The sequence below is a fragment of the Pteropus vampyrus genome, unplaced genomic scaffold (genome assembly GCF_000151845.1).
Source record: "Pteropus vampyrus isolate Shadow unplaced genomic scaffold, Pvam_2.0 Scaffold140, whole genome shotgun sequence".
NCBI lineage: Eukaryota > Metazoa > Chordata > Mammalia > Chiroptera > Pteropodidae > Pteropus > Pteropus vampyrus.
Genome location: NW_011888921.1, coordinates 5,750,492 through 5,772,638, shown reverse-complemented (window position 1 = coordinate 5,772,638; position 22,147 = coordinate 5,750,492). Strand labels below are relative to the sequence as shown.

Here is a 22,147-nt window from a genome sequence, read left to right as displayed (position 1 = left end):
CTAAAAAATTTTAAACTTATCAAAGGACAGAATTTCTAAAAAAAAATAAAATAAAAAAAAAAATAAAACTATGTTCTTAGATAAGACAACTTAGTTTAAGAAAGATGTCAGTTCTTCCTAAATCTATAAGTTCAAATCTTATTTTTAAATGTTAGCTAGAACTTTTTTAGAAACTCGACAAACTCATTCTAAAATGTATATGGAAGAGTAGCCTATGAAAAAGAAAATTCAAAAGGGGATTATAATACCAACTACTAAGACCTATCACACTATAGATATTAAAAAAAAAAAAGAGCACAAGAACAAATAAACAAAAAAAAAAAAATAGAAAAGATAGAAAGCTCAGAAACAGACCCATGACATATAGAATTTGGCATATGAAAAAAGCAGCACCACAAAGATGGCAAAGCCATCTTTATGAGGAAAGGACAGATTTCTTAAAAATTATGTTGATAAAACTGGTTCATAATATGAAGAAAAATTAAGTTAGATCCCTACCTTACTAAATACAGAGGTAAACTTCAAATGGCTTAAAGATGTAAATGGAAAAGTAAAATTATGAAACTAATTGAAGAAAATGTGGACAATATCTTTGTGACTTGGGTGAGAAAAGTTTTCATAAACAAGATGCAAAAATACAAAACTTAAAATAACTACAATGTACACTTTAAATTAATCTTACAATTTTATTTGTCAATTATACCTCAAAAAAGCTAAATAAAATATCAAAATGGAATTTAAGGCCAAAACTCAATGAATTATTTTACCAGCATGGCAAATTAAAGAGATGGCAAGAGGTGTGAGGAGACTGACCTCTTGTTCTCATTCTTAGCCATTCTGGGAAGCAACCTGTGTATGTGCCTTGTAATCCCAAGATCTCATCTCTTGGTTATATGTCCTAGAAAAAAATGTCATGTGGATTACCATGGGAACATATACGAGTGTTCATCCAGCTCTTTCCATGATAGCAGGGAGATAGAAGCAACCCAGGTATTTTAACCAGGAGAACAGGTACATAAAATAGGGTGAATGCAGACTGTGGAAGGAATGCAGTAACTAAAAGCAATAAACTAGGTGTACATATAGTGCACAGATAGATTATAAACACATAATATTAAGTGAAAAAGAAAAAACAGAAGAATATTTAAAGCACAATATTATTTATACATATTAAAAACAAATACCCATTCTTTGGTTTCTATGACTTCCCACACCTCTTCCTTAACACTACACAGAGCAAAAAGAAAAGCAAATAAAAATTCCTATGACTGATACTAATTACAGAAAAAAAAAATCCTATAATCTCCAACTTACATGTAAGTTGGGAAAAACACAGTTGAGACCATCCAGAACCCCTATAAGTGTGTAGAGGTCACAGAATCTGCTTGAAAAAGATGAGAAATATGGAGGGCTTAGTGTTGGTAGAACCCTGTAACATCAATAAGGGACACTCCCAGAAAGAAATCAGCCAATCCCTAGTAAGAATACTTGAGAGCTGGTCTGAAACCTGGCAGATCAGCACTGGCAAAAGGAGTCAAAACATAAGGGCTTGGTAAATTCTTAGGAACAAATGTGGCAGTATTGGGAAAGTGCAACTTTAAGAAGAAAAAGACATTTTGAAAAGTAAAGTCAAGTTCCTTGGAGACAGCAGCCAGTGGTGAATGGAAATAGAAAAGAAATAACTGGTAATAAGTAACCCCACTGGAAAAAAACAACAGGAGAATCAGAAGTCTGACTTACAAAAAAAGCACATTATAATTAAGAAAACTGCTCTTCACTATAGCAACAGAAGAGGGAGTGCTTGAGCTGAAAAAAAAACAGGAAAAGGCCTTAAAAACCCTGTCCATTCTCTTAAAAAGATCCGTTTGTTAAAAGCTGACCCAGAAAAATCCAACATAGTCAAACATAAAAAACAATAAAAACTCAGTATCCATACAAAGTTGCTATAAGGAAAAACACACACACACACACAAAAACAATCACAAATTTTGACAGATGCAAGCATACAATAAAAAATGCTGTCCTAAGGCAGAAACCAAGACTAAACTATGAGTTACAGTAATGGATCCTGTGGTGTGCTCCCCAAATACCTGTTTCAGAACTGAAGTACTCATACCCCAAGTTGCCAGAATGTTGGTGGGAATTTCCTGGGAACCTGGGAATTTCCTGGTTTACCTGCATCCAGTGACTGGTCCATGCCGAAATACAGAGGTCCTTGCCTCAAAATAGGAAAACTCTGAAGGGCCATCCCAACTTTAAAGCTCCTGATGGGATAGCCTCAGGCCTTTGTTGTGACTCATCACAATCAGTGGTATATTGCAGCTGGCTCCTACTGGCTCATGAGAGCCAATTGTTAAAATTTTTAGGAATTTTGCAAGCAGGTTGTTAAACATAACCATTACTAAAACTTATTATATAAACTCAGAATTAAATAAATTATATTAAAAACCAAGGTAATAAATACTTAATATTCATTACTTCCGAATTATTTTACTACATTACTATGCTCTTGAGGTTATGTCTATTGTTTCTGTATGGGTGCTACTGTGCATTTCTCCCCAGATCCACATTCAGTGACATATTGGTAGCTTAAAATTGCCACAATGAAAGTATTTACATGCTGGAAATTGTTACAAATTAGAGAATATTTTCCCCCTTGAAAACTGGTTGTTAAACATTTACCAGCATACCACTAACTGCAGTTCAGCATCTCCTCTGCCCAGTCTTCCCTTCTTCAGGTTGTCACAAATGCTGATTCCAAGGGTGTTCTCCAATGAACTTCTGTATACAAATCCCTGTCTCAGAGTCTATGTCCCAGGGAATGCAACCTAAAACAAAACAACAACAAAAAATAGCTAAGATCAATGTACTATATAGAACAAAGAGGATGGAAATAAAAAAAGCAAAGTGAAAGAAATAGATTAAAAGGATCAAAGAGAAAGTAAAGTAATATAGAAATCAGACAAACAACAACCAATACACATATTTCTGGATGCCTTGAAAAAGAAAATAATAATAATGGAATAGAATTAATATTTACAACTATAATTCAATCATATTTTTCTTGAGGGTGGGGAGTGGGTACGGAAGGGATGAAGACCTCAATCTATATTTATTGAAAGGGCACACCATATACCAAGTTAAATAGACCCAGATTGGTCATTGCTTAGATTTATCCTAGAAAATTATTGTTTTAATATAAAGAAAAAAATTATTGTGCTTCCTGGCAGAAAAACCAAGTCACTTTCTAAGGATAGCAAACCAATTTGCCATCAGAGTTCTCAGCAACATTCAAAGCCAGAAAATAGTAAAGCAACATTTACAATATAATCAAGGGGAAAAAATGTACACCAAGGATTTTAAATGTAGACAAACCGTTCTATAAGTAGCAAGGCTATAGAAAAAGTTTTCCTATGATAAACACCTGGGACTATTATACTCATGAATCCTTCCTAAGGATAAACTGTACCCAACTGAGAGAGGACTGAGAAAACTTCAGCAGAGAGACTGGTGGTTCAAACTGAATATATTTAGATATAACTACCACTAAAACAAAAGTAGGAATAAGAATAGTATATAAATTTTATTTGCTCTGATAATGTAATAACTTTAAAAAGTGAGAGAGGGGAGAGAGATAAAAGTAGAATAGCTCACTGTCTAACAAGTAAAACGGAGTTAAAGGATGTCATTTAAAGCCAACAAACTGAATATTATAAACCAAAATATATTAAAGAGGACAAGAATAAACATTAATAAAAATAATACTATTAACTAAAATTGGATAGTGGCAGGTACAGAGGAGAGAGAAGGAGGTGGTTTCAAGTTCTTTCATTGTGTTCCAAGTAGGGAACTAATAGTCAAGGTGTAAAGATAAAGAGAACCAAGGTATTATATGAGTATTGGTATAAAGGGAATCATTAGAATAAATAAATAAATTTTCCTAAATATCAAGAGAAGTACACACACACACACACACACAGAGAACAGCAAAGAGCAAAGGAAACTGAACACACAGTCTACTGGAAAACCATGCATTGTTTTGTATATATAAAGATGACATAACTGAAATAAAACATAGCAGTTGTATGTGTGTATACACATACACACACACACATATGGGCTTAAATTACTTATTAAAAGAAAACGATTTTTAAATTGACTCACAAATTAAAACCCCACTCTGTGCTGTATATAAGAGAGCCTAGGATAAAAGAATTAAAAAAGATGTACTGAGCAAATGCAAATTTAAAAAATCAAGGATTATAATCTTAATATCGATAAGGTAGCATTCAAGCAAAAAGTATTAAATGAGATAAAGGATACTTTATAGTGCTAAAGGCTACAACTCATTATGAAGCTATAATAGTCATGAATATCTATGCAACAAATAATATAGCAACAACTTTTGTAAAGTAGTAGCTACAGAAGAAGATTGGAGAAATAGAAAACTGCTAATAATGACTTTAATGCATACCTTTCAGACCAAAACAGTTCTTAGAAATAACAACAAAAAAAGAAAAGAAAAGAATTTAGGAGAACAAAAAAATTTTGGACCATATGACAGATAGTTTATCAATCTTTTACTATAAAATGTTACATGATGGTATATCCGTTATCTATTACTGCATAACAACTTACCCCAAAAATTTAATGGCTTAAAACAAGACACATACATTATCTCACAATTTCTGTTCAGTAGCAGTTTAGGAGGTCAGTAGCAGCTTAGCTGGCTGGTTCTGGCTCAAGGTCTCTCATGAGGTTGCAGTCAAGATATTGGTTGGGGCTACAGTCATCTGAAGGCTTGACTAGGGTTGGAGGATCTGCTTCCAAATTGGCTCGCTCACATAGGTGATGGCTAGAGGCCATATCGACCTCTCCATAGAGCTTCTTGAGTATCCTATGATGTGGTAGCTGGCTTCCATATCATTTTGTTCCCAGAACAAATGATCCAAGAGAGACAGAAAGGATGAAGTCACAATGCCTTCTTATGACCTTCTCAGAAATGCCACACAGTCATTTCTGCCACATTTTATTCATTAGAAGCAAGTCCCAAAGTACTATCCATATTTAAGGGGAGGGGCTCTACCTTTTGAAAGGAAGAATATCAAAAACTTTGTGAATTATGTTTTAAAACCACCACAGATAATATACCAAAAGTAAAAAAAAAAGTATTGTTTTTCTATTAAAATAAAAAAAATTAATCTTTGAATATATAGTCTGCTGTCAACGCCCAGATAACTGAAGTTTCTTAAATCACAAAAATATTCTACACAAGATCCTATTAACTTTTGAGTCTTACATTCTCAGTAGTGATTTAACAGGCAAGGAAAAGGAAGAAAGAGAATGTTTAAAAGTTACAGCAAAAAATACACAGAAACAATGTTTGGTACACATGACTCACTAATGGGAACGTTCCAACATTATCTGACTTGTCTGAAAGACAAAGACCTTTTAAGGATAGTGCAATTTAAGATTTAGACCTCCTCCTGCTGGGATTTAAAGGGTTTTGCCTTGATCAGGAGCCTCAAGCAAAGGACAAAATAAGAGGATAAAATATCAAGTCTTTCTTATATCTATGTGGTGATGATCTTCAACTAGGACAAAAACTACTTATGAAAGACTATCTTTTCTTTCTTTTCTATCTAGTTTAGCTGTCCAATAAATGAACTACCTAACAGAAATCAAGATAAAGAAATATGGTCAGCCTTCATTTCAAGAGCTAATAAATAATTAATTACAAGAGTGCTGCAACTAAAGCCCTGGCTTCCAGTTCTGCTAGGTAAATGAGTTAATCATACTTCATAGTTCTAATTTTATTCACTTTCTTTTTAAAAACTCCTGTTTAATGATCAAAACACTTAAAAAAATCGGTATAGAAGGACAGTACCTTAATATAATAAAGGCCATCTATGACAAACTCTTAGCCAACATTATACTTAATGGTGAAAAACTAAAAACCTTCCCTTTAAGGTTAGGAACAAGGCAAGGCTGTCCACTATCGCCACTGTTATTCAATATAACATTGAAGGTCCTAGTGAGTGCAATCAGGCAAAAGAAAGATATAAAAGGCATCCAAATAGAAAACGAAGAAGTCAAACTGTCACTATTTGTGGATGACATGATTCTCTATATAGAAATCCCTAAAGACTCCACAAGAACGCTACTAGAAACAATAAGCAAATACAGTAGTCTCTGGATACAAAATCAATGTTCAAAAATTCATAGTGTTCCTATACTCTAATAATGAAGTATCAGAAAAAGAAGTGGAAAAAATAATTCCTTTCACAACTGCAACAAAAGGAATAAAATATTTAGGAATAAATCTAACAAAACATGTGAAGGACCTATATAATGAAAACTATAAGGCCCTATCAAAAGAAATCGAAGAAGATACAAAGAAATGGAAAGATATTCCATGTTCTTGGATTGGAAGAATCAACATAGTTAAAATGACCTTATTACCTAAAGCATTATACAGATTTAATGCAATCCCCATCAAAATCCCCTCGGCATTTTTTAAAGAAATAGAATAAAAAATCATCAGATTTGTATGGAAGCACAAAAGACCCTGAATTACTGAAGCCATCTTGAGAAAAAATAATGAGGCTAGAGGCATCACTCTGCCTGACTTCAAATTATACTACAAAGCGACAATAATCAAACCGACATGTATTGGCAGAAAAACAGACACAAGAACCAGTGGAACAGAATCGAGAGTCCAGAAGTAAACCCATATTTATATGGACAAATACTTTTCGACAAAAAAGCCAAAAACGTACAGTGGAGAAAGGAAAGCTTCTTCAATAAATGGTGCTGGGAAAACTGGAAAGCCACTTGCAAAAGAATGAAACTAGACTGTTGTCTATCACCAAAGTTAACTCAAAATAGATTATGGACCTGAATATAAGACCTGAAACAATAAACTGCATAGAAGAAAACATAGAAACCAAACTGAAGGATCTTGGACTTAAAGAGGATTTTATGAATTTGACCTCAAAAGCAAGGGAAGTAGAAGCAAAAATAAATGAATGGGACTACATCAAACTAAAAAGCTTCTGCATAGCAAAAGAAACCATCAATAAGATACATAGACAACCATTCAAATGGGAAAATATATTTTGAAGCAATACCTCCAATAAGGGCCTAATATCTAAAATATGCAAAGAACATATACAACTCAATAACAACAAAAAAACAAACGATAGAATCAAAACATGGGCAGAGGACCTGAACAGACACTTCTTCCTAGAGGACATGCAAATGCCCAACAAATATATGAAAAGATCCTCAACATCGCTAGCTATTAGGGAAACGCAAATCGAAACCTCAATGAGATACCATCTGACACCTGTTAGAATAGTTCTAATCAACAGGACAAGTAATAACAAATGTTGGAGAAGATGTGGGGAAAAAGGAACCGTCACACACTGCTGGTGGGACTGCAAATTGGTACAGCCACTATGGAAAACAGTATGGAAGTTCCTCAAAAAACTAAGAATTGATCTACCATATGATCCAGCAATCCCTCTACTGGGTATTTACCCCAAAAACTTGAAAACTCATATCCGAAAAGATATTTGCACACCGATGTGCGTAGCAGCATTATTCACAGTGGCCAGGACATGGAAGCAACCGAAGTATCCTACAACAGACGATTGGCTAAAGAAGCTGTGGTACATATATACAATGGAATATTACTCAGCCATAAGAAGAGATGAAATACTGCCATTTGTGACAACATGGATGGACCTCGAGATAATTATGCTAAGCTAAATAAGCCAGACAGAAAAAGTTGAAAATCACATGATATCACTTATATGTGGGATATAAACCTAAAAGCAACAAATGAACAGGACAAAGACTCATGGACATGGACAATAGGCTAATGGTTACCAGAGTGGAGAAGGGAGTGGAGCAGGGAGGTAGATGGGGAAAGGGGGTCAAATATGTGGTGACAGAAAGAAATCTAACTATGAGAGGTGAACACACAGTGCAAATATATATATGCCTTACCGTTAAAGTGTACAGCTGAAACACTGGATTTCATTAACCAATGTCACCATAAAATATTAATTATTTTTAAGAAACAAACAAACAAACAAACTCCTGTTTACCAGATCCCGGCATCAACTAATACGTAAAAAACAATATCAATCAAGCAATCCCAAAACACAATTCTATATCTCCTTAATAAATCTAATGAAAAAGTCTCCCAGTGAAAGGAGATAAACTGAGCACATCTGGGGCTCCTGTCAGGGTAAAGAATCGGTGTAACACTATTTAGAACCAGCTGCCAGAGCTCAATTATCATGAACTTCCATCATATTTAAGAACTGGAAATAAGAGTTTGCTTTCTAGATAACGTCAGTTCCCTTAAGGCTAGAGCCTGGATTAGATTGCTGAACTTTTCTTCCTTCGGAAGGCATTATACATATTTGTTCCAATATGCTTTAACACAATCCGATATTCCACACAATCCAACGGACCTGTTTCTGGGGTGTTCCTTTTATGTTAGAACCTGGAAAATGTTAATGTTTCTGACAATTACAATAACTAAAACTTTTAGTTCCATTTACTCTACTTTTTCCAGTTTATTTATAAAGATAGAATATTTTAAGACTCATTTAAAACAAAAAGAATACGAGAGTAACAAGTCTGAGGTGTACTACACAGAGTGTATGATCTTAGGTAAGTCACCTAACTTTGCTTCAATTTCTAATCTCTAAAGTGGCAATAGTAATATTCACTCTAAACCATCAGGTTACAGTCAGCCATTAATGACTTAATGTTGGCTGAGCTCATTATAACAAAATCTCTTTTCAGTATTTTAGTGCAGGAGTTGGCAACCTATAGCCCGTGGGTCAAATCTGATCCATGACCTATTTTGCATAGTTCACAAGCTAAAATAGTTTTTACATTTTTAAGGAAGTATGAAGGTATGAAGTAAGAAGTATGAAGAAGAGGAAGAAGGAGAAGCAGCAGCGGAGTCTATCTGTGGTCTCAGACCCTAAAGTATTTACTAACTGGCCCTTTACAGAAATAATTACTGACCCTTGTTCTAGTGGATTCAGCTATCTTGAAAATATTTCTAAAACTAATATTTTTGATAAATATGATAATCAAAGTATGTATACTTCAAAGCCATATTATGGGCAGTTAATGGGAAAAGAAAAAGAATGAGGAAATTGTATTTGAGACTATTCATTTAATAAATATTTGAATGTCTAAACAACATTGTGCTAAGCACTGATATAACAAGTGAACAATCAGTTAAACAATCCCTGCTCTCATGGATTGGAAGAAAGTAGTAATGGTAAATCTGCAAGTTAATAAAGAAGATTATAGAAGGGGGGCTTAATACAAATTTGGGGTGTCAGAGGAAGTTTTCCAGAGGAATGACCTCTAGGATAGAATGGAATGAGGAAGAGGTTTACAGTCAACTCCTGAACAACATGAGGGTTGGGGCTCCAATCCCCAGAGTCAAAAAATCCAAGTATAACTGTGACTCTCCCAAAACTTAAATATTAATAGCCTACTGTTGACTGGAAGCCTTACCAATAATATAAACAGTTGATTAACACATATTTTGCATATGTATTATATACTGTATTCTTACAATAAAATAAGCTAAAGAAAATGCTATTGAGAAAATAATAAAATACATTTACAGTATTTGTTGAAAAAAATGCATATAAGTGGAGTTCAAACCTGTGCTGTTCAAGAGTCAACTGTAATCAAGTGAAATAGGGGAAGAAAAAGTATTCCAGTTCAAGAGACTATCATGCAAAGGTCCAGAGAATGGATAGAGAGGACATGTGACTTGAAGCTCTACAGCAGGTCAGAAGAACTGAGACCTACCTTGCAGGGAAGTGAGAGTGAAGTTAGAGTACTAAGAGATGAGGCTAGAGATATAAGCAGGCATCAGGCCATGTTGAGGGTTTTAGATTCAATACTGAGGAAAATGGGAAGCGATGAATGGATTTTAAGCTGGAGAGTAACATACTATAGAGCACATACTCTAGTGGTAAAAAGAATGGACTAAAGGGGACAAGTCACAGTGAAACTAGCCAATGAAATTGTAAATGCCATAATCCAGGTGAGAGATGGAAAGTACGGCTATCAGTATCAAGGGGAACATACTATACCTATTATTTATTGTCTCTCAGCTCTAAATTCTTCTATGTGATGCTGTTTATATTAACTTTACTAAATCTGGAATTTATTTTGATGTGAAATAAGATGTTATTTCCTGTTTTCATATGAATAGTCAACTGTTCCAATACTCTTTATTAAATAACTCACCAGCCAGTGATCTGAAATATCATCTTTAATCACATCTTTAATATCCAATTAATCTTTATAAATGAGGATGTTTCTAGGTTCTCTATTGTTTCATTGATTTACCCATCCTAGTACCAATAATACCATATTGTGTATTTATTACTATGACTTTTAGAATCAGCTCGTCAAGTTCCTAAAAAAACTGTTGGGATTTTGATTATATTGCACTGAATTTACAGATCTATTTGGAAAAATGAATATCTTTTTGATATTGAGAACTCCTACACATGAACATGATACATTTCTCTAGTCATTTCTATCTTCTTTAATGTTTTTCAACAAAATTTAGAATTTCTCCTTGTATCTTATACATATTTTGTTAGATTTATTCCTACATGCTTTATTTTTAAGATTATCGTAAACAGCATTTTAAGTTTTCTCATTATTTATGGCTAAAGTATAGAAATGTATTTTAGATATTAATCTTATACCCAGCCATCTTGCTAAACTCTAATATTATTTCTAACAATTTATGATTATATACTTTCAAGTTTTCTATAAAGATATTGCCTGTCAATGTTTCTTCTTTTTAAGTTCTTCTATTTCTTTTTATTCCTTGACTTACTGCCCTGTCTAGGACTTCCTGCAAAATGCTGATCAGAAATGGTAATTAAAAAAAAAAAAAGAAGTGGTAATAGTAGACATCCTTACTTTGTTCCTGGTGTTGGAGAGAAGTCTTCTAAGCTTTTAATGTTGGAAATGTTCTCTTTAAGTTTTTTGTAGATTTCTTTTAACAAATTAGGAGTTTTCTGTCTTGCTTGCTAAGAGCTTTTATCATGAATGGGTATTGAATTCAAATGATTGTTCTAGCTCTATTGAGATATTCATAGACTTTTCCCCCTCTAATCTGTTAATATGGTAATTTACATTGATAGTTTATATTGTTTTGTTTTGAATGTTAAACCACCCTTTCATTCCTGGAGTAAACCCAACTAGATCATGGATATTATCTATTTAATACATTTCTGGATTCAATTTACTAATAATTTATTTAGAATTTGTGTGTCTATGATAATGAGATTGGCCTTTAATTTTTCTTTCTCTTCCTATCTGGTTTTGGTATCAAAGCTTTACATAACTTTTCTTATAGAAAGAGTTGGAGAATATTTCCACTTGTTCTATATTCTGGAAAGTTTAATTAAAATGTAAGTAATCTAGTCTTTGAAAATCTGGGAGAACACATAAATAAAGCCATCTAGGTCAGGTGCTTTAACTATGGACCAAATTTACTTAGTGGTGCTTTCAGCAGCAAACACGGGCATTCCTTGAAGATATTGCAGATTCCATTCCAGACCACCAAAATAAAGCGAGTTATTGTAATAAAGCTAGTAATAGTTTTGCTGGTTGAGGGTCTTGCCTTCAATTTGTAAAAACCACAACATCTGTAAAGTGCAATAAAGCAAAGCCAATAAAATGAAGTATGCCTATACCAAAATATCCACATAACAATGGCTTAAACAATAGACATTTAATTATTTCTTCTAATTAGAACTCTTTCCAGAAAAGTGTTAATGACTGACTGTTTTTCTTACTCTTGACCAGGGGTCCCCAGCCCCGGGGCTGCAGACTGGTACCTTCTGTGGCCTGTTAGGAACCAGGCCACACAGCAAGAGGTGGGTAGCGAGCGACCTAGCGAGCAAAGCTTCATCTGTAGATGTAGCCACTCCCCAGTGCTAGCATCACCACCTCAGCTCCACCTCAGATCATCAGGCATTAGATTCTCACAGGAGCCCTTGCCCCTGGTGCCAAAAAGTTTGGAGACCACTGCTCTTGATGGTGCTGCATCTGAGTGATACTAGAACAGAAAGTGTTAAAAAGTGTATATACTTCTGAGCAGGCTCAAATTTATGCATGAACAAAAGGAACAGGATAAAGAATAAGCTTTTGGAAATCAATCAATGAAATACTATTTGATAGGTGTTAATAATTTAAATATACACAGATAGATATGACTATATCACATATGCAGAATCAGAGAAAGAGTTCTGTGTATTTGTATGCCAGAGATAGATCCAATGCAGTATATAACAGTATTCTTGTACATGCCAAAAAAACAGAATTAGGGACTTTGAATTCTAATCCGAGCTTGCCTTCCTTCTGACTTAAGTATAAGATACAAATCTGTACTTTTTACATTCTCGGGGCCTAATACAGTGCATAAACAGTATACAGAAAGTCAAATCTTCATTTTGTTCTTTAATAGAATGGGAATAGTGATGCAGCCATAATCATGTTAGTATGATCAGTCTTACTGATTGAGAATATTTTGTTTTGGCAGATATTCTCAAAATAAAAATTGATAATTTTTCTGCAATATTCCAAAAGCACATTAAGATATTTGCACACATAACTGAGAATCTCTTGTTTACTAACAAACAAGGATGTGGAGATCTTCCTAATAAACAGCCAGGACATTCTGAAAAGTTTTTCCTGCCTTTAGGAATAAAATTAATTGTGAAAGGGTAGTTGTTGGGGACCAGGGAGGAGGAACCAGAAGCAGTTTAAATTAGGCAGTACCATTGTCTCTTTCATAGGATGAAGGTGGGAGGTGGTGAAGAGGGCCAGAATCTGGTAGTTTAAGGTGACAGACACTAATAAGTGTCTGAATTTTAAAGCTGCAGCAAGAGAGGACATAATTAAATTACAGGAGGACAAAGAATGCTAGAAAAAGACTAAAAGGTGATTTCAGGTCAGCCTTCCACTACAGCTGGGTACTGTTCTCACACTGTTCCCTAGAGAGTCTTCTACCATCAAGTGACATTTGAGGTATTAAACATGAGATAGGATTGGACACCTTGAGCATATGATCCTTAAGGGACTGACAGTGCACACTTCCTGTTGAACTAGTTTCTTATCCTAGAGTCTGATCCCCGGGTTCAGACGTTCTCCTGTTCTCCAGCACTTTTCAAACTCCTATCATTGTTACTAAAAGAATGAGTAAGAACCCAACAGATCAACTTCTGCTGAGGGGTATGCAATTTATCTACAGAAAATTTCTCAAACTATATGAAGAACCACTGGGATAAGTGGGAAAGGAATCTAATAATTACTGAATGTGTACTCTATGCTAAGCAGAGTACTAGGTGTCATTTAATTTAATCCTTAGGACAACACTGTCACCTATTATTGCCAAGAAAGAAGCTGAGACTTAAAGAAGCTAAGAAATTTGCCCCCTGACTCATGTTAAAAAGTCTGAGATGAAATGCAAATGAATTCTGACTCCAAAGCCTATGCTATTCCACCAGAGCAAGGGATCACCTCCCAGTCAAGTGTTAACGTCTGGGTGTTCCCCCACTCACTCAGTAAGGCATCATCTTCCTAGCTCTGTTACATTTCCACAAAAGAGTGACTTTTTACTGAAACAATTTAACATTCTGCAAACTAAGAATCTGACAAAATCCCAAAAGTTTATTAAGTTCAGGGATATTAGTGTACATGTGTTTAAAATCCTAAGAGTAAAAGGAAGTACACCAATTGCCAACAATAAGTTTTTAAAAAGAAAAATCACTTCCTCCTTCATTTATTGGAATTGTTTGGAAGCAGAAGTCAGGAAATCCTCATCCTTGATTTGTGACATTTATGTAATTGTTATTCCCAAAGAACAAAATTTATTCTGCTTTATCTTTTGAAATTTTCAATATTGTTTCATTCGTCATTAATAGAACATAGTTTTGGTTATTTAAAGATTTTCACATAACAAGAGTTTATTTTATTCCCTTTTCTATATTCTTAGAAAATGAAGCTATAAGCAAAGTAGGCCTAATTACTTTTTTATAATAAAAAAAAGTATACTCCTTACAAAAATAACTTCACTATTCTAGGAATTACTTATGGGAAAATATCTTTAATACACATATATTGTCAGTTAAATGAATTAACTATACATTTCAAGTAGTTAAAACTGATGAATTTTAAATAGATGTTTGGGAAGAATGCAAGTTGTTCACATGTATAGAATTAATAATATCCAAGAATAACTACAGAATACTTTTCACTTAAGTATTTTAATTATTAAAAGACTGTCATAGTTACATAAATGGAATAGAATAGAATGTCCAAAAATAGACCAACACAAATATATCCCTTTAATTTTCAACAAAGAAGCCAAAGTAACTCAATGGGGGAAAGGCAGTCTCTTCAACAAATGGTGCTGAACAACTAAATATCCATATGGAAATGCTGGACATTTACCTCACACCATATACCAAAAAATTAACTTGAAATGTATCACAGACCTAGAAGTAAGAGCTAAAACAATAAAATTTCTGAAACTATAAAACATAGGCAAAAATCTTTGTGACCTTGGGTTAGACACAGATTTCTCAGGTAGAATGAAAAAAAGCACAAGCCATAAAAGAAAAAATTGATAAACCACTTCTTCAAAACTTAAAACTATAAAACAATAAAAAGAATGAGAAAATGCATATATAATAAAGGATATGCCTGACATACAACAGTGGCAATTCATAAACTATAGGTCACCCATCTCAACCCTCATACTTGACCAGTTTTAAAAGTTCTTTAGCTATAGTTTCGAACTCAATTTTATTTTTACTGGATTGGTGATAAACAGAATTTTATCCAGAATATTTTTAAACGATTTACTTCAGATACCGTATTATAATCAACGACTTAAACGGTGCCAAATGGACTTCAGGAAAATTTTCTAACAAATTTGTAGCTACTGCAGACTTCCTTCCCACTATTGTAGGAACACCATTAGAACAAAAATGTAATTAAGTTTGCTTTCCAATATTAACTATCAAAGCCACAATCATTTAAAGTAGATATACACTGTTATAGCTGACACTAGTTCTTTTAAAGTGAGAAATATCATTAACTGATCCAACTGTGTACTAGAGGTAAATCGCTAGGTGCTTTTCTTTAAAAGTGGAGATGACTAATCAATCATAGCACATATCTAGCATTTTCTTCTATATTCTTAAATATCTTCATATAATTTATTTTGCAATATGTTCTGCTGTTTTTGTTGCATTGTATCAAGTATGTAAACAACTGCCTTTTTCCTTTAAACCTATTTCCCTCCTATGAGATAAAGGCTTATTATGTTTTACTAAACCATAAAGAGTATTAAAAACTTCTATGATAGTATCGATATCTTTTTTTAATTTATACACTAAATTGGAAATTGAGTCAGTAGTTGATTCTTCTAACAAATCTTGAATTTTAGTATACAGCCTTTAAAAAATATTCCCTAAGTTTTTGGTGTGTGTGCGCCGAAGTTTGCTTAGTAGTTTTATTAGTACCATTTAGGTTTGCCAAATATGTGCTCCATTTCTTGAAACCATGGACATGCTTTTATGCTGTCACTCCTAAATGCTGAACTATAAAACAATCCTTACATTCTAATTTACATTCTTTTATTTCAAGCCTTTGTACTGTTCTGAAAACAATAACACTTGTTTTTCATTCCAATAACCTAGAAGCACAAGATTATCTATTTCTTCCTCTAATGGGCATGATGATTTTTCTTCAATGATTGGTCAATGATTCTGAAATTTATTTCCATTAGCTTAGGTATCCCTCAATTTTCACTACCATTATTTTCTATGTTTATTTTAAACTTCAGATTTAAAAAACTTAAGTCACTCTGTTACTCTGGCTTTTTAGGGATGAGAATCTGAAAAACAATTTTGTTATGTTAGTGAAATTCACAATACTACTTGGGGGTTAACATAAAATTTTTGTTAATGGTTATATGATTTTAGAAATAGCATAAATTTTAAACTAAAATATGTCTTGCTTTTTGATCTGTACCTATACCTTCAATGTGACTTGCTATTTCTTGAAACTCAACTATTAGTTTTGATTCTCTTTTGAATAATATTTCTCAGACTATGAATGCTTTATTATGATTTGATTCAGCAAAAAAAAAGATGCGCACATTGACCACAGAAGAGTGGTTCCGACGTGGATGTTGGCTGATATTTTTACTTAAGTTAACCAGTAAGAAAAAAGTGAAACAGTAAAGAGATATGTTGAAACTTCATTCATTTATCATGACACGACTGACTTCTTTGCTGACTTGGATAATAGTTTTCGAATACTAGAAGAATACTTCAATTTTTTTGTGCTATTCATAATGTCAAGGCCTCAGATGTGACACACCTTTAGGTTTAATTCTGATTGTCAACGTTTCCTCAATAAGCCTACTGCCTGTTTTCGTAAATAAAACTTCACTGGAACATGGCAATGCCCATTTTTTTAAATAAGAGTTGAGTTGTTGTGACAAAGACTAAATATTATTATACTGGAAAGCTTAAAATACTTACTATTTGGCTGTTTACAGAAAAAGTTGCAGATACTTGGTCTAGAAAACCAATAAACATATGATTTGTAGCATTTGCCAGTTCCCATGGTGTAAATACTCTTATTGCGGTCAATTTCATGCTACGAATGTGCCATCTCTGAATACAGTTGGGAAGAGATACGTAAATTATAGAATATTTCCATTATACAGATATACAACAGACAGCCTCACCTCAAGAGCAGTTATTCATAAAATGACAAAAAAAAAGTTTTGAGTATTTACTATTTTTTAAATATATTTAACCATAAATTTACACAATTTGATTTTTAATAGTGGTTATGCTTAACAACTGGCTCATAAAACCCCTGAAAATTCAGCGATCAGCCTTGTAAATTGGTAAAAGTCAACTGTACTACCACCTCTATTTTCAAAAGGGCAATAAAGGAGGCTTTGGGACAGCAAATAATTTGCCTACTTGGTTATGCGGCTGAGTCAAAATTCAAATAGAGGTCCGAACTCTGACCCAGGTTAGGTTTCTTAGTGAATAAAGGCCTTTATTGGTTTGATTAAAAAAAAAAAAAATTCCGGCGGGGGTGGGGATTAATTGAGAAAACTCCACATGCAAGGGAGTAGCATCCCGTATTGATACTGCATACTCTTTTACATCCCTATGCTACCTGCCGGTTTTGCTAGAGTCTTGATGCTTGATACCTATCCAGGAATCAGTCTAGCCTGGATATTTGAAGAAGGGAACACTGAGTGGTCTATCCATCCGCTGTCGGAAATTTCTTTAAAATTTTCCTTAACTGCTTTAGGAATTGGAAATACAGGCGTTTACCACCACGAGCCTCTATAGTACTACATGAATTCTGAAAAGCTTCAGAAAACTTGTCTGAAACTTTACTACACTTGGTGTGCAAGAAAAGGAAAGGACACCGCCAAAGGGTATTCATGCGGCTGCAGGGAACCAGGGCAAGAATTTAGGGGCAGGATGACCAAGTGCTAGGCCTCTTAAAGTTCTCTAAACCTTTCGCACAGCTTCTAAGTGTAGGAATAATAACGCTTAGAGCTGCTGGAAAACTTGGATATCCGACCGCGTCCAACTCCTTCATTTATATGAGGAAACTCAGCTCTACTGAGGTGAAGCGACTTGATGAATGTCAAGCACTGGAGCCAGAATTAATTTACAGCTCGTTTCACTACATATAACACGGCCTCCTCTGAAACACCCTCCCTGCACAGAACTTACCCCGAAAGCACCAGGAACCTGGTAGGGGACTGGCCTAAGGTTGAGCCCAGGACAAACCTCCCAGTCGCTCCTGAGTCAAACTGCAGTAACTCTGAGTCAGAGGGTTAAGGCTAAAGTCAAGAAGCACAAAGCCCAAGGCCGTTAAGAAGTGCGGATTCCTCAGTGAGCAACGGAGAGTTAGAGGCGGCCCTGGAAAAGCAGCCACGCCTCGCACACCGCCAAACCCACACGCGCGGAGCCACGCGAGAAGCCCCCTAGGGCAGGGCACGCAGCCGGCAGCGCGCACGTTCGCCCCAAGGCCGCACGGGAGGCGGGCTGGCGTGCGCGCCCCTGCGGCGGTAGGCGGGGTTAGGGGCGGGGCCCTGAGCCGGACTGGGGCGGAGCTGCAGGAGCTCTAGGTGTTGCAAGCTAGGTCACGACAGGTGCGCGAGGCAGAACGCCTGGGACCCGTGGCAGGGCAGGTAGCATCGCAGAGAAAAGACGGCACTTAACCAGGTAAGGGCCTTCTCGCTCCACATCCTCCACAGCCAAAGAGTGCGCGGAGACCCCGGCTTCCCTCCACACCCTCTTTCTCCGGCGACTTCTGGGGCGGGGGCAGCACAAGGAGCGTGAATTCCTTACCCTTGAAAGAGAGAGTGGAGGAACCGCTGATCCTTTGCTCTTTCCTCACTTATGGGTACTGCTCTGGAGTTGGAAGTAAAGTAGGGCTGAAGCCTTTGCTGCCTGAGGGCGGGACCTGATAGGAACTCCCTCCTCTTCCATCGGGAACACTCCTTTCTAACTACATACTTTTTTGGTGTGGTGGAGGAAGGTGGCAGTTCATCAAAATTCAAAATAATCTACCAGGGAAATAAGTATTATGCTATTCAACAGCTCTTTTCCTTTCTTCATTGTCAGCCACTCGCACCCTCTTCTATTTTTCTCTCCTTCCATTCTTCCAATTGAACTCCGTTTAAGAGACTTGTATCCTTTTGAGGTATGTTGAGTATGTAGCAATCCTTGCAGCTGGATGCGTCATCCCCGAATCGCTATCGTGTATATATCGCTGGCACCTGTCACCAACATACGTAGGTGTCAATATAAGGTAACCGTACACTCTGACTACACCTACTGAACTTGAAGTTGTAAGTGCTAGGAGCGAACCATCTGGTGTCCGTCCTTGCCTCTTTATTGGTGCTTACAACCACCGAGTTTAGTGATCCTGGTGAGAGATATTCAAACTACTGTTGTCTTTCACCTATTTCCAGCTTTCAAAAGCCTGTCCATTTCAGATGGTTTTATAAACTTGATTTTTTAAGTTAGTCAAGGTACTTAAGGAATTATCAGCCTTTAGGACAATGCCCCTTTAGAGGCGAGGTCTTCTTTTGCATGAGGTATTCTTTACTTTGCTCTTGATTTATGTGGTTAAATGGAATAGTTTTTTATCTGCATAGTTACTAACACTATTCAAAAATGATAAATATTTTAGGAACTAAGAAATAGCACTTTCTTCTGAAGTCTAATGTAGACACAATAGAAGATGACCCTCAACAAACATTTCTGTTCCTGTGGAGTTATAGTCTAGATGAAGGATGATCATGTCTTAGGTAGCCCTTCAGGGAGTTCTAAAGTTATCAGGAGAGAAGGTTTAATTTAAAAAAAAAAAAAAGTGTGCATGCATATATATTTCCTTGTTTTGTACATAGCATAGTAGGTAATTAGGAACTTATTTCAATTTTTAGACAAAATATTGAGTGCCTCTTGTTTTGTCAGTTCTACTGCAGATTCAAAGTTCCAACCGTCCTTGCTCTAAAGGAGTTTATAATCAAATGGGTTAGGCAGATCAATAGGTACAACTTATAGTATTAGTGAGGTCAGTGCTATACTACAGAGCAGCCCAAAGTGCTGCAGGAGCACAGAGAATAGAAAACTCTTCTAGTTTTCCTTAAAGTAAACAATAATAGCAAAAACCTCTGAATAATAGTGTTCTCTTCAGTTCATGTATTTCTTACTTTGTGTTCTGTCAACATTATGGCCTTTCAAAGATGGAGTTAGGTCCTATTGTTAATTCTGTGGCAGTTCAGTAACTAGTTGGTAGAGCTATTTTCACTGTTCTGTACTGGACCTGGAAGTGTTGTTGCCAGGTAGTCGCTGAACTATGGAGCTACTGGGAAGAGAATAATGTACTGGCAACATTAGCAAAGGAGTGCCATTTTGTAAAAATTGCTCCATTGTGCAACTTTCTTTAACTTGTTACATTCAAATTTTGTCCTAGATTCTGGGTAAAGGTGGGCCAAATTTCAACCTTCTAATAATTCTGAGAAGAGAAAACTGCAGAAGTGAAAACAATTCTATTGACAGCACATCTTTGTAACAGGATACTGTTTCTTGCTAAGGTGCCCTCAAAATGTCTTTTTCTTTTGTCTTTGGAGACAGAGACAGTTTGGGTTGATGGGCAGAGGAGGAAAGAGTGAGAAATATTTGAAGATTCTTTGTAGAGTTTTGATGATCTGAAGTCTATAAGTAGTCTTGAGTGCTCTTCATGTACCTTCAGGCTTTTATTAATTGCTTACTTTGTGCCAGTGTCCTGGTATACACAGGATGAACATGACATGGTCCCTTCTATATGATTATGTCTTTCATTTTTTACATAGAAATAGTAAGTTAATAATACAGATGGTGGTTTTCCTGTTTGGCAATTTGAGCCATAACATTTGTTGAACACATTTTTTTGGACATTCCTTACCTCTTTTCTTTCTGTTTGCACTCTAGGAAAGTGGTCTCCCCCCAGGAATATTTGGAAAGGCAGTAGGTATATGTGCTTATAATTTGGGAACCTATAATGATTATGTTGTTTTCTTATAATATTTTTAAGTACAAAATTCTTTAAGACATATACACCCAGACAAAAAAGAAGGTTGAGAATGTGGGAGGTCTTTAGACATGTTTGCCATAAAAGGCCACCTAACCACAAATTGGGAGAATTTGCCATTGTTTATGGAGACAGTGAAACTAGTTTTCAGGCATTCTTAATTTCATACACTCAGAAATAGAGAGTTCCATTTAGATTGGAATTGTACTCTTCCTGCAGATAGGAGAATGTATAACTTGATTCTTAAGTTAGGAATTTCCATAAGAAAAGTCTTTTTTTTTTTTTTAAACTGCTATGGTTTTTCACTGTATATTTTTTGATAAGAAGTTGAAGTACTTTATTTTGAATTGTGTACAGTCATCTTCAGGTGATGTTAAATTACTTAACACAGACTCTCAAGGTTTTTTAGTAACAAATAAGTGGTTGTAAATTGAGTAGTTTCTACTTAATGACTGTGGAATTGAAATTCTATGGTAAATGGTACTCTTGGTAGGACCATACTGATATGTTGTTAATTCTGTGACTGGATACAAAGTCCTTGAGACTCAGTCAAGTTATTGTGCTAATGCAGACCTCTTTCCGTAAAAAGTACAAAGTTTGACCCAACAAACAATTTATTATTCAGCATGTCAAATGATTTCTTTATACTAGAAAATGTTTCTAGAGACTTCACACATCCAGTTATAAGAAGTTAACATGATGCCACAAAACTTTACATTTTTAAAATTTTCTTTCAAAGAATTCCTTAACAATGCTACTCTAAAACTAGGAACTTTCATATTTAGAAAAAAAGATGCAACTTTTTTTACTTCTGATAACAAGTGTAGAGCTTTTTTTCTCCCTTATTTATCCTATAACAGAGCTTACTATTTAGAAAACCTTACAATCCCTCAAACATGTTTTTTCTTACACACCAAAGTATTGTCAATTTTTGTGTCATTACCCGTAGATTAGTAATCCTGATACACTTTTACTTGGTTTTAGATTTCCACGATCTTTTTTTCTTCCATAAATCGAAATTTAAGCAAATGGCCCAGGATTCTTTTCCTCATAGTCAGTTTTACAAAACAGGTAACATTTGCTCAGATTTAGCTTCTGCCTCCAGCATTACAGGAAATCTGTCTGTCCGTGCATAGACCGGTGATTTCCCTGTAATGGCCCTCTCACTGTCCTCCTCCTTACTACTTGGGAACGTTTGACCAAGTGGACAGCTTTTCTGTTTCTTCCTTTCATTTGGCTTTCTTGACATGATTGTATACCTGGTTCTCTACTAATTGGACCATTTCCTCCCATGCTCCTTCACTAACTCACAGCCTTTTTGCCCCCTAAATGTGGATGTTTGTCATGGCCCTGTCCAGCATCTTATTCTCATTATATTTTCTCCCTGTGCAATTTGATCTATTCCCATGACTTCAACACCTCCAATATGAGTGAC

At 35.3% G+C, this 22,147-nt stretch overlaps 2 protein-coding genes across 2 annotated transcripts in view; one reads left to right on the top strand and one right to left on the bottom strand.

The window, feature by feature from the left end:
- The window catches only part of LARP4 (La ribonucleoprotein domain family member 4), a 151,800-nt gene extending 133,771 nt beyond the window's left edge, over positions 1 to 18,029 (bottom strand). Inside the window, exons 1-2 of the mRNA XM_023535496.1 lie at positions 17,862 to 18,029; positions 2,691 to 2,828 (exon numbers count right to left, since the gene is read on the bottom strand). The gene's annotated coding sequence lies outside the window, so the exon portion shown is untranslated. The remainder of the gene's footprint in view (positions 1 to 2,690; positions 2,829 to 17,861) is intronic.
- A 190-nt stretch (positions 18,030 to 18,219) lies between these two features.
- LIMA1 (LIM domain and actin binding 1) overlaps positions 18,220 to 22,147 on the top strand; it is a 74,813-nt gene continuing 70,885 nt past the window's right edge. Inside the window, exon 1 of the mRNA XM_011368318.2 lies at positions 18,220 to 18,356. The gene's annotated coding sequence lies outside the window, so the exon portion shown is untranslated. The remainder of the gene's footprint in view (positions 18,357 to 22,147) is intronic.